We start from the raw sequence: 6,000 nt of genomic DNA on the forward strand, positions 1-6,000 counted from the left end.
AGGTTCCACGCTACAAAGCGTGAGTTATGAACTATAAACTACATTGTGACAGTAAACCACCACTAGCTTTGGTGCAAACTAGAGAACAGTAATTTTATGGTAATTATTGGGAATGGATTAGAGAAGAGACTAAACAATAATGATGACGCTGACTTTTGAACAATACTATACTTATCTACTTTTAAAAAACAAGACCATCAAACAATAACCTGTGCATTTACATTGACCTGGACAGGTAAATAAGTGCATCATATCAACACTGTTTAGAGAAAAAGTATTCGATGGCTGCAATTGGCTGGCGACTGGCGTAGAGTTTACTTCGCCTCTTGCCCAAAAGTCAGTTGGATTGGATCCAGATCACCTGTGATCCTAAAGAGGGCAAGCACCGTAGAAAATGGACGGATAGATGGTGGTTAATGGCTCCCAATAAGCATTACTTTACACTGAAATATGTGATTTAATTTATGGCGTATACTTTTATGGCGCAATGTAAAGATGAGCGTCATACGCATAATAAATATTTGATCATGTGCAAGCTACTGTCGCAGTGTAGTGACATAAACTGTAAATGGTTGGCTCAAATGAGGTTTTTAATTTGGGGACAAAGGGTTTATTCAGATTAGCACATAACCATCCGCAGTTATGTAAAACATCTTTTGCAGTTGCATAATCTGTTCCTAATCAGCGGGCTAGTGCAGATATAAGTGGCACCGTTTCCTTTTGGGTTCATTTCAACATACCAGTGGCAGAGTCTTCTGAGCACTCAGGTTCACACAAGGTGGATTTTACATCATGTCACATCGCAATAGAAAAAGTTGTGTTCATCATTAACCATTGACTCTCAAATTTTGGTTTTCATTTGATGCATGAAACAGCTATGATTTGATCAGTTGATGTCATTTCGAAACACCCAAATTAATGCCACGCAGTATTGTACTGCTATCAAAACAAAATGAAAATTTCATTCAAACATAGATTGTAGCATGAGAATTCTCGTCCAGTGAAATATTTCCTGATTAGCAAACTAAATGATGACGTGAATATTAAACCTGGCATAAAGGCAAGCTGACTGCCTCACAGTTCTGAGGTTTTGGGTTTGAATCTCAGCTCTGGCCTTCCTTTGTGGAGTTGCTTGCGTACATTCTTTCTTGCTACTTCAGCTTCCCACATTCCAACAAACATGCATGTTAGATTAACTGAAGACTAAACTGTCCATAGCTGTGAGTGTCTATGGTTGTTTGTCTACATGTACCCTGATTGGCTGCCGACCAGTCCAATGCGTAAAAAGCACCCCTTTGCCCAAAGTCAGCTCGAATAGGCTCCAAATGGATCCATGTGCCTAATGAGGACAATTTGTATGAAAAATGGAGATGGATTTTAAATATATGGTTCTCCTCTCTTATGAGAGTTTTTATGTGGAACCCATTTATGTACAATATCAATGCTTTAATAATCTAATGTGGGGGGAAAATACCCATCTGTGGATATATTTTACTTATTGTTGTCCAAAGATGGACTTTATGGAAGCCTCTTGTACTGTTGTTGCTGGAATGCAGTGCAATGTGGAGCTGCCTCCTCGTTAATGTGCAATGCATTGTAAAGCATTGAATTAACTCGCTTGCATGAAAGTACACAGAAACAAATGAATTTTGCTACACAAACAGATCATATAGCGCAAAGTTTCTCATGAGTTTTCAAATGTAAATTGATAAAAAAAGAAAAAGAAAAAAAGTATTCTGCATTGCAGTTCTCTTACATTGGCAGTGGTACTGGACCTACAAATAAACATAGGAAAAAACAATGTCTTTAAGCAATTTTTAATTTTTTTTTTTTTTAGAAAGACACTGTTTCTATGTGAGTGCTAAAAATGGTTGCTTCATGATAAAGTGTCCACTTGGGATGAGCCCGAATCGCTTGAACATTTAATCTCCCTAGTGATTCAGATAGACAATCGCCAGTGGCGATTGTTCTAAGACTGCAAGGGAAGCCCAACTTCCCCTTAATGCCCCTCGCACTGAAAAAAGAAAGTGATGAAATATGCACTGCTGTGTGTACAATTCGTTATGCGCTAGAATACCTTCACCTTTTGTTCAGAATCAGTTACTTATTAAATGATACGACTTCCTTCTCATTCATCCACAGCACTTTTACTTATTTATTTATTTACATAGTCGGACGCTGCTTCGTAGAGTGGGTTGTTCCACTGCGTGAAATGCGGACGGTCATTGGATAAATACTGGGCCTTTTCCCGCCCATCGAACGTACAGCATCACTGGGGGTTCATGGAACAGTGAGCCGGCCCAGACATTCTGCGTGATGATTACACATAACGAGACAACGGGAGAGACACATAACAAAACACTGATCACACAGACAAAAGACAACAAGAACACCCAAAATCAAATAAAAATCCAACCCCACAGAACCAAAACATGACATGAGCTCTATGTTGAATACAGTCTTAGTTATCTTACTGTCCTTCCACAGATCATTGCTTCCTTGAACCCTCATTGCCTTCTTGCCTGCTACCCACCGAAGCCCCGACCATGTAGACTGCTTGCCACCTTGCCTGGATTCCACTCCATCCCCAGTGTACTGGGCATTCAATAAGAAACCTAGCAACCACCCTGCCCTTTCCTATGCACTTGCTTCCCCTTTTCGCATCCACGAACCCTGATACACCAAAAGACAAATGTGAGTGTTTAATGAAGCTTACATGTGTGTTTAGAAAGAATGAGGTTTGTCCATTAGTGTTTATTTATAATATTTGTTTTACATTGCCTCTTTTGTAACTAAGGCATTTTATATATATTTAGACATTACTATTATAAATCAATTAAATATTTAATATTATTCATTCAGAATAATTTAAAGGTCCCATAGTATGAAAATGCACTTTAGTGGGGTTTTCTATCAATAATATGCATCCCTGGCCTGTCTACAATCCAACCAGGTATGAACAAAGTCCGTCCGCGACTTCTTTAGCTTTCTCCTCCTTTCTAAAATGTGTGCTTCAAACGGGCAGATTAAACTTCCGTGACTTAGTGACGTCAAAAAGACACGGAATTGCACTCGCCCCCGCCCCCTTGGGTTAGTGACACCACCTCTGGTAAAGGTTTGTCACGCCCACTGAAATTTGAGAAGCTGGCTGCACCTTTCTTTTTCTCCCCAATGGAAACATTGATCAAGAAAAAGTGGTTGCTTCCTTCGTCCCAAGTCTTTGAGAAGACAGTGGATTCATTTTATTTTTGAAGGACGTGTACCGACATAATTTCTCAAAGGACTGTTTTGTTAGTGAAAGCCTGTTTGGAGCTGGATTTGCAACACGTTGAAACATAATGGATTGGTGCCAACAGTGTGACACGACTGTAAACGGGAAAGATGTAAGTTTAACCTTGTTGATTTAGCCTTCTTTCTTATCCTTTCTAATAAGAGATGTGCACCTTCTACCATATAACTGGTGTATTTTTAGTGCCTAAAGTGGGAGCTACATTTGTCGTGTGGAGGTTGTTTGGTCAAGAGAGGTCAAATATGAAAAAGCAGACGGTGGTTGGATAATATGAAGCGGTTGCATAATGTTTTGTCAAGATACAATAAGTGGTGGTTAATTTGCCGTGACTGGCAACTCTCCACCTCGTTGACGCGACTTTGTGATGCTAACCGGCAAGATGGATTGCACGTTGCGACTGCGCAGTGGCCTAAATGTCCACATTTGTGTTATTCATAACCGCTTGTAAATGTCTTCAAGCATTCACGGCAAATCAGAGACATTCACGGCAAAATAACGTTGGCGGGAGATTTGCCGGTTATGGCAAATTAACCATGCCTAAACAATCACAAACAAACGCTACAAGATAGTCTCTGTAGTAACGTTATGCTACTTTTTCTTATGATAAAATGTTATGCCACTTTTCCACATATTAAAATAGTTCTCAAATGTGTAAAAGACATGTCTGTATTTTTCTTTTCTTCTGCTCCCATAACCAGTCGTTTCCATTCACATTAGCACATGGCTACCATGACCGAAATTACTGCCCCTTCGATGAGAGAAGGGTATGGCCTAGGCGTGGCCTGGTGCCGCTATTTACATAAAAGTGACACACCCCTAAAACAGGCTGTTATGAACAAAGCGGTTTTTGGCTGATTTAGGGACAGCAAAAATATTAGATCCAAAGTCAATTTTGACGAATGCATGTCACAGACATGTCTTTTACACATTTGAGAACTATTTCAGTATGTTGAAAAGTTGAATAATATGAGACTTTTAAGACAGGTCACCAACCTTTTATAACCAATTTTATATCATTTATGTGAAGACACTCATGTTAATCATTTCACATTATAACTATGAAATAAATCAATATTCACCACGTTTTCCCCTAAATCTCTGCAACTGCCATTTTCATGATCCCATCTACAACATTCCTAGAAAATCACAATGTCCCAACGTTCCTTTTTTTTTTTTTTTTTTTTCAGAAAATACTGGTGGACTACTCATGTGGTCCTTTGGAGCTACCTGCTGCCTGTCGGCACCTTGTTGGTGACGCCTAATGTAATACAATTTATTTTTCAGCCTGGTGCTTTTTTTAGGGGAGACCGGGCCTACTTGTATAATGGGTAACCCCGGGATTACACCGCATGCGTGTGCGTTGCATCTCCGCTCTGCTCCGGCAGCGCAGCTGATTCATTTCCATTCTATCATCTTGTTCAAATTACACCGGCTGGGTATGCGCTGCGTATCGACTGCGGACCAGCTGGGTCATGCCGGAGGCCGGCGCACGGATAGACCTAGTTTCTATTTTTGCTGGACGACGCATCCGTAGGCATCCGTCAAATGGCAGACTAGCACAGAACGCACAGAGCGGAACAGGAAGACCGACGCAGTTTCAAAATGAAAAATTCTGGTTACTTTTCAGAATAAAACACTCACCAGATCCTATTTCGCAATCATGTCAGCAAAACGTCATAATGCTTAATGCTTAATTCACTGCAGCCAACATGGACGAGTAGAGATTTATAAGGGAGGTGGATTATATAGTACACGGCACATCCTTTTTATTTGGACAACCTAAAAATTGATGCTGCAAGGAACGTCATAGTAGAAGCTGTGGGAGTGGATGGCGAGTTAAATCAAAGGAAGTCCACCTTTTTCTGCTTCTGCGTTGAGCACAGACTTTGTGTGTTTGTCGTTGTTTTTAATGCCACATTATCGCGGGCGATCACACGAAACATGGTGAGAACTTGTCGGCGACGGAGCTGCCGGACCGCAGTTGTGTGCAGCCCATGAGTTTTGTCCATCAAATTGACGTGTCCGGAGCACGCAGTCAAGACGGATGCACACGCATGCAGTGTAATATGGGGTAAGTTAGTCACGTTGCAATTTTCTTCTCCACCAGAGGGCGCAGCAAAAAAGTGGAATACTAGTTTTCTTCGTCGAAATGGTCAGGGGTTGTGTACTGTCTGAGAAAAGAATTGCACATTGTGAGCTGAGATGAGTGTCAGTTATCGGTTTTGTACAAACAAAAGTACAAATTTTCAACTTCATATATTTTTAAACAGGCGTCGTACATAGACAAATTCTTGCAGCAAATCATGTGGACTCGTTAGAGTAGAAATTCAGGCATCTTGTCATGCCTCAGTCACTGCTCTGTTTTAAGATAACTTTAATCTAGAGCACGTATTACCCAACATGGTATTTTGGGGCAATTTGTCTCAGTCATTTTGCGATTTGTCATCACATATGCAAAGAATGGGCTAATGAAAATTGCACCTCTGGCAACTGTTTTCGTATGCCAGAATTGTTCTTCAGATGATAAGAGTCTGAAAAGTGAGGAAATTAGTTTGCTAGGTTTTGTTTCATTGTTTAAAAATGGATTTTCTAGTTGTTGGAACTACAGGATGCCCACATGTCAGGACTGGTTTAGGTTTCATCCATCCATTAACCAAAATGTTTTTTGGTTTTAAATTAAATTAAATCTCAAATTTCCAGTTTAAGGGAAG

The sequence above is a fragment of the Vanacampus margaritifer genome, chromosome 2 (genome assembly GCF_051991255.1).
Source record: "Vanacampus margaritifer isolate UIUO_Vmar chromosome 2, RoL_Vmar_1.0, whole genome shotgun sequence".
NCBI classification, from domain to species: Eukaryota; Metazoa; Chordata; class Actinopteri; order Syngnathiformes; family Syngnathidae; genus Vanacampus; species Vanacampus margaritifer.